Source organism: Apteryx mantelli, chromosome 1 (genome assembly GCF_036417845.1).
Source record: "Apteryx mantelli isolate bAptMan1 chromosome 1, bAptMan1.hap1, whole genome shotgun sequence".
NCBI lineage: Eukaryota > Metazoa > Chordata > Aves > Apterygiformes > Apterygidae > Apteryx > Apteryx mantelli.
This window is the reverse complement of record NC_089978.1, coordinates 97,171,669-97,184,788: the sequence shown is the minus strand read 5'-3', so window position 1 is coordinate 97,184,788 and position 13,120 is coordinate 97,171,669. Positions and strand designations below refer to the sequence as shown.

Genomic DNA, 13,120 nt, shown 5'->3' with positions numbered 1-13,120 from the left:
TATCATTATCTACCTATATGTTTTATTAATAAAGTATTTCAACTACCTCAGCTGAAACTTAATGGAAGAGCTAGATTCAGCTTGAATATCTCCTTGAAATTGCTGACAGTTTGAACAAGTGCTTCAAATGTTACTGTAGTAGTATTGCTAGAGAATTGGGAATAGGAATTCCTCATGGTAGGCAGGAATTACTGCTCCACATATGTTACCACACATTATTCATTTTAATGTAAAAAGTAGTTTAGAACTATCATCAAAATTTGCATCTGCAGGGGTTTTCTGAGCTTCTAATGAAACCATAGGTTTTAGGAGAGTTTATCTGGGGATGGCAGAGATGTTAAAATAAGTTGGAAAATAAAATATTCACCTATGAGCAGAATTCTTATTCTGACACTTATCTGAACAAGTCAACTTTGTATCTAGATGACTAAATACAAAACAGCATGATTAAATTCCCTTTCATTTCTGACATTGCAAGATGTCAAAGCTACTTTCTGACATAAGGGGTTTTTTTTCTTTTATTGCTCTGTATTTGCCATAATTGTTTCTCCTCTTTGATTTTTACACTTAGACAGATGTGCTAGTAAGTTACAAAGAGTATGTTTCCTGCTATCCTTTCTCTGCTAAGTCTAGAGTTGTGATCCTGCTTTTTGCCTTGCTGCCTCCTTGCAGGATGCTGAACTCCACCGTTTCAGGGTCATGGCAGCCAAGATTGCCCCCAGCCTCTACATCCCCAGCCAGTTCTTCCTTGTTTGTAAGCATGAGGTCCAGCATAGCACCTCTCCTCATCATCTCCTTGATCACCTGTGTCAGGAAGCTGTCATCAGTGCACTCCAGAAACCTCTGGGATTGCTTGTGCCCTGCTGTGTTGCCCCTCCAGCAGGCGTCAGGGTGGTTGAAGTCCCCCATAAGGACTAACATGAAGTTTCTTCCAGTTGTCTGAAGAAGGTCTCATCTATTACTTCCCGAACAGGCAGTCTATAGCAGATGCTCACCACAACATCACCTATGCTGGTTGCCTGCTAATCCTGACCCATAAGCTCTCAGCTGGCTCATCGTCCTTCCCTAGGCAGAGCTCCATGCATTCCAGCTGCTCCCAATGTAAAGGGCAGCTTGCTGCCCTGGCCTGTCCTTCCCAAAAAGCCTGTTCCCACTCCAGTTGTGTGAGCTATCCCACCACATTTCTGTGATGCCAGTGAAAATATAGCCCTACAACTGCATGCAAAACTCTAATTCCTCCTGTTTGTTCTCCATGCTGCATGCGTTAGTGTACAGGCACTTGAGAAGAGGCACCCAGTTGTACTGATTGCCCAGAAAAGTTATGAGAGCTGTCCCTGTGCTGTCCTGTAGGTGCTTCCTTACTTACGTACATACACTTAAAATGGTCCCTTTTAGTCCTGTTACGCTGATTCCAAGGTCCTGTCTATATCACTGTGCTCATTTGGTTTGCCAAATTGGTCCACTGCTTCCTCACTTGAGTTTGTCCTCATGCCCCTCCTCTGTCATTCTTGGTTTAAAGCTCCCCTCACCAGGTTGGCCAGCCTGTTAGCACAAGATGCTTTTGCCTCCACTTAGGTGGATCCCATCTCTTCAAAGCAGTTCTCGATCCTCAAAGAGAGTCCCATGGTCCTACAAGCCAAATCTCTGTTGCCAACACCAGCTGTGCAGCAGTTAGTATGACTTAAAAATTCCTGGATGGGTGTTTGAAGGAAATAAATAACATCATAAGCTCTCATTAAAGTTGGACGTTTTTTGTTGGCTTGGTTTTTGTTTCTGCTTGTTTCATTGGAAATATCGGATGTCAGGTAATCTTCACAACTAAGGCTGTACTGTTATTTGAAAACTCTGGCGATAGGAAGTTGCTTTCTGTGGTTGAGTATATATTCTCTGCAGTATATATTCTTTTTTTCTCTTTTTGTTTCTTGTTTTTTAGAATTATTTTGACTAGAGAAGCGTAATGAAAAAAAAAGTGTGGTAATTTGTTTTCTTTTTCCCCTTCCCCTCTCTCCCATTCTCCACTGCCATCTCTCTTCTCTTTTTTTTCTTTCCCTAAATCTTGTGTTTCTCAGCAGTTAACATCTGGCTCTGTTTTGTGTAGTCTCAATTCATCTAAAAATATGGATAGGCTTAAATTTACAATGGAATACCTAGTATAAAGTAGTAATGTAAGGTGCTATGATAGGGTTCTGTAGTATGTGTTCATACATGTTTAGTCCAAAAGCAATTAGCAGTTCTAAACCCTGGTTTTGTTTAGATTTGTAACCTCATTGTTTGAAGACTTAGGATTTTTCATCACTCTGAGAACGTGCCATCATTCAAAATGTAGCAAGAACTAAATTCTCTACTTTTTCTTTCTCCTTTAAAGGAGAAGGGAGTTGCTGGTGTGGGTATGTGCTTCCTCCTTCACATGTGTATGGCCTGGAACAGCTCTGGAAGCTGAATTGCTACAGTTGGTACCGAACTGGTTCCTTTCTGGTGACAACAGTAGCTGCTGCCACCAACTGCTGTGGCAGCCAAGCAAACTAAGCTTGGGAATGCTTGGCAGTTTAAGCATAAGATTTTAATATTTTAAGTCTGCTAGTAGATCTTACTGAAAGTCTTGTACTCAAACAGGAGCAGCAAGTTTCCTACTGACCAGTCTCTTAATTCTTTCTTCAGTGCTTCTATCAGATTTTGGTTATGGACATCAGTGTGCAGGTGGCTTGGTGCTTTGAGACAGCTGATTAAGGAATGACTTTGATTCAGTGGTCCACTGCAGTTGAAATCAATTTTAGTTTAATCTGAATTCAGAGTGACATAGCTGAAGGGACGCTTAGATTTTTTGCTTGCTGGTCTGCCAATACATAACTAAACAAACAGATCATCTCCTTGGACCCAGGGTGTTGCTCATCTGCCCCCTTTCATTATCCAGTCCTTGAATAAAACAAATTAAGGGCTGCTGGAAACTAATAAAATGATAAACTCTGTTCCTGACCTGACCCGTGAATTCAAATTCCTATATTTTGTCAAGGTCCCAAAGGTCAAATGGTCATTGGAGGAATAAGGATTTTTTTTGTATGTGTGGACCTTAAATGACCATGCAGAGATGAAGTCAGTATTCTCAGCTTCCTGCTGATTTTGTAGTTCCAGGTTGTGTGTGTGTGTGGGGGGGGGGGGGGGGGTTAGCAGTACTAAAAAACTTGCCCTCTCCTGGCAGCATCTCTGTGCAGTTCTCACATTTGTACTGGCACAAATGTTAGTGCAGTTGTGTCTCAGAGCTGGCTGGGGAGTGGATCCAGGCAACTTTTCCTTTTTCTAAGGAAAAAGGGGGAAAAAATATGTTTTTTAAGTAATGACTTTACATTTAGTTTCCTCTCAAAGATTGTTAAAAGTTTTGCTGAATGTTTGGCAATTAGAAAAATAGTGTTGTGGCTTTTTTCAAAAAAAAAAACTGAAATGCTGATACATTATGCTGTATATATATTAGTAATTGTCTTGTAGCTAATTGTATTTAATACAGTATTAATTGTCCTGTTGCTCATGTGAGGTATTTTGCATGGTAGAGTCTTCCTGTAATGACAAGAACAGACTCAGGAGTAGCCTTTAGCTTTAAGTTAGCACATGAAGAGAAGAACTGAGTTTAAAATTCATGAAAATTTGTTTTTTAGGAAGCTGGTATCTCATGTTTGAATTCTTAACATACTTGTTACTTTTACAAACAGTAGTGGTTAATTTTCCTGGTATACTGTATAACAGTATACCTTCCATATTTAGTAAGGTGAGTAGCCCTACTTAGTTTTAAAAGTTTTTCTTGTAGCTGTATTGTCTTTGTTCAAGACATCTATATTTTTTGAAATTAGAGAGAGAGAGAGAGATGACTTCTCTAAACAGATTAAAAAAAACAAAACTTGTTTAAGATTTAGAGAAAGGCTGAAGTACTGCAGATGGAATAGACTAATGTGTTTTCATAGAAATGTCTAGGCTGTTGAAATGCAATCTATACTAATATATAGAAACTAACTGACTTTGAACAGTAGTTTATATGCATTAAATATATAGAAATATTTTTATCAAGGAGCTACTAGTCAGAAAACCAGACAGAGCCAGATGGAAGAGAAAAACTAAATTTTCTCATCTTCTCTGTGTCAGATTATTCATTCTAGTACATAGCTGAAAACATCAGATTTCAAGAGATCAGAGTTCAGGACTGGACTTTCTTCCCCAGGGAGAGAATTCAGAAACCTTCTGTAAGTATCCTGACCAGGAAGTTTTATTTCTAACATCTAGCTGAATGTTCTTAATAAATCCCATTAATCCTTCCATAATTTAAAATGTTATGAATTGCCCTAAAGGCTGACGATTTCAGTCATAAACTCGATTTCTGAAATACTGGAAGTCTTTCAACATGTTTACCTGAAAACCTCAAGTGTTTATGTTTCCCTTCACTTCATATGTAATCTTGACAACCCATGAAATTTAAAACTAATCTATATGCTTCTGAGACATACAAGACAGACTTTCTTTTCAGGATATTTTTCTTTTTGTTATTGCAGCACATGAAGGCATTTAGCAATTCAGAGGCCAAATGCTTGAAAAAAATACAGAAAGTTGTCTGTCCGGACCAAGATTTCTGGGATACAGGTGCTTCACTAATCAGTGCCATGGCAGAAAACTTTCTTATTTGGAAACTCTCTCTCTCACTGACCTAAGTAACTTTCCATTGGTTCCAAAGGGTCTTATGAATAGGTATTCACACAGAATCACCTTTAAGACTTCCATTTTTAAGTGACAATTAAACTGAATTAAGATTTTCAAGCAAAATTTAAGTACGCTGAGCTATATAGGAAACAGTTTTGATTGAACCGATCATCAGAAGGAATTCTGTTTAGATTCAGATATTGGTTTTGTTGATGCTAAAAACGCTTGGGGGGGGGAAGAAAAATACGTAGGTGTAAAGATAATTGGGTAGTGGAATAAAATTCACCTGTTAATCAAAATAAATCATGCCAGACTAACTTGAGAGCTCTAACTTTTGTAGACTAATTTTTCATAAAGAAAATGTGGCAGATCTTTCTTACGTGGGTTTCAGTAAGTCTGTTTATATGTACTGTACAGAAGATACTTAGCGAGGCTGGGGAAAATGAAGAAATTGCAAGGGTGGTAAGTAGTGGACTAAAGACAAAAAGAAAATGGGCGCATTAATAGAGAAATAGTGAGATAGGGAAGGTTTGTCGTAGATCTTTTTGGAGTTGGTTGTGTGTCAAGTTATTTTAAAAGAAAAAACACTGAATTGAATTGTACTGATTATTAAGTTATGCTTTCTGATGGAACATTTGAGGATGATTGCTGCAGAGAAGGATCTGGACTTCATGCAGAAAGAAAAGAATGAGGACTATAGTAGTGGAAACAATGAATTTCCAAATAGAGGATCTTTTACTTGAGAATGAAAAACTAATAACAATTTGATAAGCTAGGACCAATTAATTAGAATCAACTGATGAGAAGAATCTAGCTATAGTAGATGTTCATATGATACAGTTGTGGAAGAGGCAAGTACAGGATATACCATGCATGGTATTTCCAGCAGAAAAGAAAGTATCATTCCCACTCACAGTTCTGGTTGCTCCTGTTAAGAAAAATTAAAACTGTAACAGATGCAGGGAAGAGATACTGAAATGAGAGGCCTGTCTTAAAATATGTGTCTTGTTAGACTTCGCAAAATCAATGGATGGGAAACAGAGAAGAGGAAGTAGTATGTAAGCTCAGTGTTGTTAGAAGGGCCTAAAGGTATAAAAAGGCCATTAATAAACTTAAGATGGAAATTAAAATAAAACCATTAATAAGTGCCTCGACTGGCATACAGGAGTGTGTAGAAACACAGTGTAGGAGTGCGAGGGAAGATAAGTCCCTTTCCTTTTGGTGGTAGGGAGCAGTTAATGCATACAAGTTTGCCTGAGGGTGTAATTTCATGAAGGAATTTTTGACAGCAGTGGGAAATAGTCCCATTCTTCTTGCTCATCTCCCTCATCTTGCTATGTGTTGGCAGAAGCACTTGTAGCTGTGAGGTGAACAGGATTTGGACAGTGGAGCCAGTTGTAAGTGTATTCAAATAAGACTTTCTCAGATCGGTTCCTTTGGTTCATTGTGTGACTACACATATGCTGTATGGGTACAGGTGGCTGTAGGAGTGTAAGAAAAATCACTATGGTCTGAAAACTGGATTCACTTTTAGTAGCAGTGCTGCTTAAGCATCCCCTGTGTCCTAGCCATTTGTTCGTGTTTCTGACTTTGTGGTGACCCAGCTCTCTGTGAAGCCATGCTTTAAACCAAATCAAGCAGCTGATCTGTATGAAAAATAACACCAAAAAGAAAAAGTGGTTTGTGTGGGAGAGACAGATGGTTTTTGTTTCTTCTTTGGTCTGGTTCACCACACCAAAGCTGTTCTGGGACAACAGAATAGCTAGAGGGGTTGCTGGTTAGGCCAGTACTGCTGTTAAAGAAATGCTTGCGAACCCACAACCTGGGATGGAAAAAGGCCTAGTAACGGGATGGGGTAAAGCAGTTCTCTGAATGGGAAAGAAGAAAAGTGATGATCATTGTCTTTAGCTGATGAGACTGAAGATGCACTATAACCTTTCTCTATTCTTTTGAAGCCACATTTAATATTTTTAACATATGCTGTTTTGTTAATGTGATTAAAGTGCTCTTTTTAATGTTTATCTTTTTCGTACTGTTTTTCTTCTCATTGCTCTGTTGTTGTTTTTTTTTAATCTAATTTAGCTTTATAAAAGTTTTTTTCTGAATCTCCTTCACTGCTTCCTTGTCTTGTGCACTAGATCCTTCTTCACATGAGAAAGGGGCAAAAGATCAGGGTTTTTTGAATACTTTTGAACTGATGCTCTTGACTTATCTGCTGGTATTTTTTATTATTCTGTGAACCATTACAGAATATTAAAGCACAAAAATAAGGTTTTGCCCACAGATTTTGGCTCCATCTTTTTACTGGAGTACTTCCAGTGAATAAATCTCTCTTCGTTTTCTCCCCACTGCTGTTCAAGAAGTAGACTGTGTTTTGAGTTCAAGTCCCCACCTGCCCTAAATCACTTCCTGTGTGTGAAGTAGATTCTCATTTACCTTAAGGTGAATCATAAAAAGGGAGGAGAATCTCATTTGTCATCAGTTTCTTCAGTTCTTCACAATGCGAGGACAAGATTTATCATCTCAGCTTAACAAATGTATTTTCATTCTTTTTTGACATCATTTAAATGGCATCATTCTGAGACTCATAAAATTACTCGTATCTCAGTTAAGAGAATGCCTCATACATGTGTTTAGTACATGCATGCTTTAAAACAGTTTTTAGTTTGTTCTTTTCTCTAAGTAAGCCATCAGTGGGACACATAATTGGTCACTGTCTTAAAGATTGAGCTGTTAGCATAACATCTTAACACACTCATTTAGGAAAGTGCAAGTAGTGTCCACTGTCCTATCTTGCAGCAAAAGGAAATTACTAGTGAGTCTCTGGAAATAGATTATCAAGGGAGAAATGAGCTAAAGGTGGTATCCTCGGAGCTAACAACTTGAATTTGTTCTGTAATGTCTTGTATTAAATGAACCTGTAGTATGACTTAGGAAGGCAATTTAGGAGTTGCTTGAATTTGAGGTCTTAACCCTTCTCTTGCTAATGACCTTTAATGTCTTTAAAAATAGGACATACAGGAAGATGTGATGACAGGCTATTGCAAGAGCTATTCTGTGTCAATAACTATTGCTTCCATTTAAAAGAGTCGTCATACTTCAGTATGTTTCAGACATGAATTTGAAATGATGTACTGTAACCTTGCTCTAAAAAACTTCGAATTTTCTGTGTCATGTGACTTGTAGAAGCATGCCTCTGAATGCTTCTCAGCAGTTACTGCCTAATATTGTTCTGAAAAGTGTATAGCACTTAACACAGTGCAGTTACTTTTATTATTCCTGCTATAGCTGCAGCTTTCAGACCAACTCTTTTAGGACCATGAAGCTGATTAGTAGAGTGATGATTGAAAACAAAATTTCCTTGTCTGTTTGCTGAGGTAGATAATTATTTATAAATTATTATTTCCAGGGAGTGAGGCAGTGTTTCTGCTGTTTTGTTTAAAAAATAAAAAGAAAATAGTAATGTTGTTGTATTGTTTTTGACAACAAGTAGATGTTATGACAAAATTTATGAAGCATGTTCTTTCAGAGGTCCCCTCCAGCCTAAATTATTCTGTGATTCTGTGTAAAGAATGAATGACTTGCAAGGATATTGTCAGCATTAACTGATAATTATGGAGTTCTGAAGATGAAGGGTGCTGTAGTATATGTGAACGTGAAAATATTTTCTGAATTGCCTGCACACTAAGAATGTTGCTTGTGTCTGGTGCTGAAATTTTGTCTTGTGATGAAACACAGATTCTAGTGAGTATTTTACCTTAATGTCCACCTTCCTTTCCCATTTCCTCACTGTTCCAGCCAGTCAGTGTAAAATAAGATTAGTTTACATAATATAGATGCATTGAAGATTTATTTTTTTTTAACATATTAGTATGTACTTAGTGCATAATGTGCATGCCTGGGATATTTTATATATATTCTTGTAGATAAGTGATATATCACAATGTAAAATGACTGAAATGTTAAATAAATTCTTGCCTTCTTGCCTAATAGAAAAAAAAAAGCAAACAGGCAACAATTGTATTATTCCTAGTGATACTGCTTACAGATCTGTTAAGGATAATTTATCCTCCTTGCAGGCTGGGGGTAGAAGAGACATGGCAGCAGAAGAGAGCTCTTTCTGCCGGTGTTTTGCCTATAATTATAGTGACAAAAACATGTAAACAAGCTTCTGAGCTTTACAAGGAAATCTTACAATTGTATGTAAGTGGTTTTCGGTATGTCACATAAATTCTAAGCATTCCCCCAGGTTTTCTTGGGGTGTATTTCCCTTCCACAAGCATAGAAGTAGCTACTCTTTCTGTAGTTTCTCATGGAGGGAAAAAATGGTGTGTTTAAAAAAGAAACAAACAAAAAATGTTCTGGAGGTTCATGCCGTCTGCTCTCTCTCATTCTTTGGTAGTTCTGCCAACTTTTTAGCCTTGAACATAGTTGTGTGGTATTGTTTTTAATTTTCATTTTTATTTCCTCCCTCAGATAAGGATTCAAGGAGGGCTGAAAAAGTGGGCTCAAATGTCACTGTGACAAGAGGAACACTGCCAGAAGGGTAGTAGGTCAGAAGGAAGACCATGACTGGGTTTTTGATCCATATCAGAAGTCAGTATTTCTGACTGGAGTTCCACTGAACTCTACAGTAGCCTGAATAAATACAAAGCAATCTTGTCTGTGGCTCAGCTAAGAAAGTACATAGCCCTTCAAATGAGAAGAGAGAAAAATTCCAAATATATTTGGTTTTCCAAATGGTTGTGGTTTACATGACTTTATCTCTACATATTTATACTATCTTAATGCAACAAGCTGACATAATCTCTTTTAGAAAACACTGATCTTCCCTTTTAAATGCTTAGTGAAGTACAAATTTAGCTTTAAGGCCTTTCTTTCATGTTTCAAGATCTTAATAGTTAGGCTTTATTAAAATAAAGAAAAGGAATCTAAGGCCTTTTCCCTCTAAATGAAAGCTCATCTTTGAAGGGAAATTTTATTCATTTGAAGAGATTTTGCTTGCTATTTTTGGATTTGCTGACAAAATTGTTCAACTTGTCTAACTCTTTTTTTCTTTTTTCTTTCTTTTTTTTAAAGTTAATAAAACTGAATTTGAGAGCCAAAATGTACTGTTTTGTATTCAGTTCCTGAAAAATCATGATTCATTTGGGAGAGATGTTGAGCAAATTCCTGGAAGTATTGGTGGTCTGATATTTAAATGACTTAAAATTTCAAAGTTTTGGGATTCTGAACCACAGGGATTCAGAAGGTGTCTTTATAGCAGAAGTCAGTTGGAACTCCATTGCCACAAGTCACAACTTGGTTCCTTCAGGACATGAGAAAGGAACAAGTTGTAGTTACTAGCTGCAAGTATTTGTGCTCGTTAGGAATGAACAAGTTGTGTTTTAATTACAACCTGTCCTCACACTTAGGCACCAAAATGGATTGGAGGAAAGGAGGTGAAACAGACAGACAAGTCAGCAAGATTTCACCCCCACCCCCACACCCACCAGAAAAAAAGTTTGCAGAATGTCGCCCTATGAACTTTATCCTTCAAGTCCTAATGGCATACACTGAATGAGAGAATTTAAAGTGAAAGAAAGGGTAAAAAGGCTTTGATTGTCTAAGATTTCTGCGATTTTTTTTCTAATTCCAGTGTTATACTTGCTGCAGAAGAGAATAATTAATGATTGATTTTCTTCACATTCTTGCTAAGTTGATATAAAAGTAACTGTTCAGTGCTAGACATCAAAGCTAATTCCCAGAAGATAGTTTCGTTAGAGTTAAGGTTACATCAGGATGTGCCCTGCTAACTCCAGACTTAAGAAGCGTGAAAAGATCTGGTTATGAGGCATCTCTTCAGCTTTCTCATTGCCTACATATAATCAATAATCTGCTTAATAATGCATTGCTACACTAAATTCCAGCATTCTGTAATGTTTTGATTTCCATCTGTGATGGCAAGAAGCAATATGCATCCCAACTTCAGTTTAAGAAAGTTGAAATGTTTTGCTGTTTGATATATATTGCAGGTAGGAATCCAAGTATTGCAGGTGGTGAAATGTGCTGCTGCCAATGTTGACAAAATATCAGTGAAAGAAATTAGTCAGTCCTTACTAGCATATTTTAATGATTCTCAGACTTTGAACAAGTGTAGTCTGTTCTGTGCATGTTAACTGCGGTGAAAGATTTTGAAAGTTAGAGGTAGGGGAGGGAGGATAGGTCGTAAACCCCAAGGGATTGTGCATCTCAGCAGGTGTGTCTCTTTAAAAGCAGCAGAGAGAGAAATGAAATATAAAACATGTTGCGTTGTAATTTTGCAATAGTTCTTAATTCCTATGACTCTTATAGGATGAAGTTTTATTATGCAACTTAATCGACCCAGTTCCTTTGCTTTAGTAGATGAACAAATTTGTCTGATGTACCTATAACAGTTTTGATGTCTGTATCCAGCGCTACAGTTGCTTCTTACCCTTTTGGCATTACCACTCTAATTTAGATCTGTATAATTTGAGCTGCAGGAGTAGCAGGCAGAGAAATTGTCATTTAGTGAGGATACATGCTTCCCCAGCAGCAGACACAACTGTTGGATAGCCACTCGTATCACCTGAGAGAGCAAAAATTTTCAGTCCTTTTCTTGACTCTGAGGAAGAGAGTGTGATTTAGTGCTGAGTCTGACGGTGGCCTGAAAGACTTTGTTACTTAACTTCCAAATAAGGTGTGAAACTACTATGTTAGAAAACGTGGATTTTGGTTTTGGCTGAGAAGACAAAGTATCACTGTGTGCTTTTATAACTTTGTTTGTAAAATTGCTATGTTTCATTACAGCTATGAGGAAAATATAAAAAAAAAGCAAGCTACGACCATAATTTATTTAAAAGTTCTTTGCTGTTAATTGGCACATAGAAGCAGTAGTATCTGCTTAGAAGTGTTTTACAGTTATCTTTTGCAAGGAAGTACAACCTACCTGGTGAAAAACTTCAAACAAGTAACCTTGTAACTCTTATTCTCTCCATTTTATACTCCCTATCGATTTCAGTAAGAGGTTCCAGCAATCGTGAGGGTACCTTTCATGAATGTTCTAAATATTCATGAAATAACAAATCATCTAAATTTGGAAATGAGCTTTTGTTGTGCTGCTTCTCTCATTGAATGTGTACATCTAGTGTATAGTCATAACGTGTGTACTGTTTTGAGGCTGTCCGTGGCTCAAATATGAGAGCTAGTTTTGAAAAATATGGATATCTGAGGCCTGTAAATACTTGCATCTTGAAGTTATGTTAAAAGATCTCTTCTGATTTCCACATGAGACTTCAAGTTGGTGTATTTTTAATAGAATGAGTGCATAGTGGGCACTGCTGAATTCTTGTTTTCTGTGCCTTACAGCAGCTTTGATTTACTTAAGAGTCCTGGTATTCATTATTCTAAGTAGATAAGGTTCTGTAAATACCATAGGTAAGTTTAAATATGGCCAAGGTTTCAAGACTATAATGATGGTTTTTGTACGAATAAAATGGCTAATTTTTTGAACATTCATTTGTGATGTGAATGTTCCCAGTCTCTTAAAGTAATTATTATCCAATCACTTACAAGGCATTTTTGCAAGGTAAAAAGTTCTTAAGAAATTTAGAGCTTTCCTTATTTAGGGAATTATCATCTCCATTTTTTTTCATTACAGACTGTTGATTATAGTACCATTGTTCGTAGCATATGTAACTTTATGTACATATGGATTTCTTAGCTTTGTCCCAGACTTAACAATACTCAGGATTCAGATTGCTCCAGTCAGGGTTCTAAAGTGTTTTTATCTACTGGGGAGAAAAAATAAGTCACAGTTATGAGAGAGAAGGTTAAGGGTGACCTCGAATCTGATCCTTCTTGGAGCTGTAGTTTGAATATTCCTTTTTGTTTTATGCCCTCTCCAGCTATCACTCCTTGGCTGCTAGAGGTTCGTGCGTGTATTCAGGTGGATGGGCAAGCGGTCCAGCCCAGACCTGAGTAAACTAGGAAATCTAGAAGTACCTTGGTCAACAGTGAGGAAAAATTTATATTCATAGGGTCGCTATAGTTACGTGAATGAACAGAAGTCATGGGCCTATTAATCAGTAAGGCTATGGTGCTCCTGTCAGGCTTCTCTACACTCTAGTTATCTGCAGTTCTGTATCAGATTATGCTAAGAACATTAGTTAATATCTTCAGAAAGACTTCGTGCAAGAAAACTAATGAGAACAAAGGAAAACTGGGTCTATTTTAATTAAATGCACTTAATTTCTAGGAATTTATGGTAAATGCGGATGAAAATGAGTATTGCCAACATTATACTGAAGCTGTAGTCTAGGTTTTGAAATGTTTTTAAATTATCATAATTTAAATACGTTTTGCATGATTTAAAAGCAGTTTTGCTTTTGACAGGTGCTATAACAGTCAACAGGGACTTGAGATAAGAAGGTGACACTGATCT

The 13,120-nt window shown here is 37.2% G+C and overlaps 1 protein-coding gene across 5 annotated transcripts in view; it reads left to right on the top strand.

Annotated features, from left to right (window-relative positions):
• The window catches only part of CASK (calcium/calmodulin dependent serine protein kinase), a 235,665-nt gene that overhangs the window by 48,695 nt on the left and 173,850 nt on the right, over positions 1-13,120 (top strand). The window contains exon 1 of one of the 5 annotated variants that reach the window (XM_067297874.1): positions 10,180-10,263. The exons of the other annotated variants lie outside the window; for them this stretch is intronic. The gene's annotated coding sequence lies outside the window, so the exon portion shown is untranslated. Of the gene's footprint in view, positions 1-10,179; positions 10,264-13,120 lie in introns of those variants that run through there. 5 annotated transcript variants of the gene reach the window in all.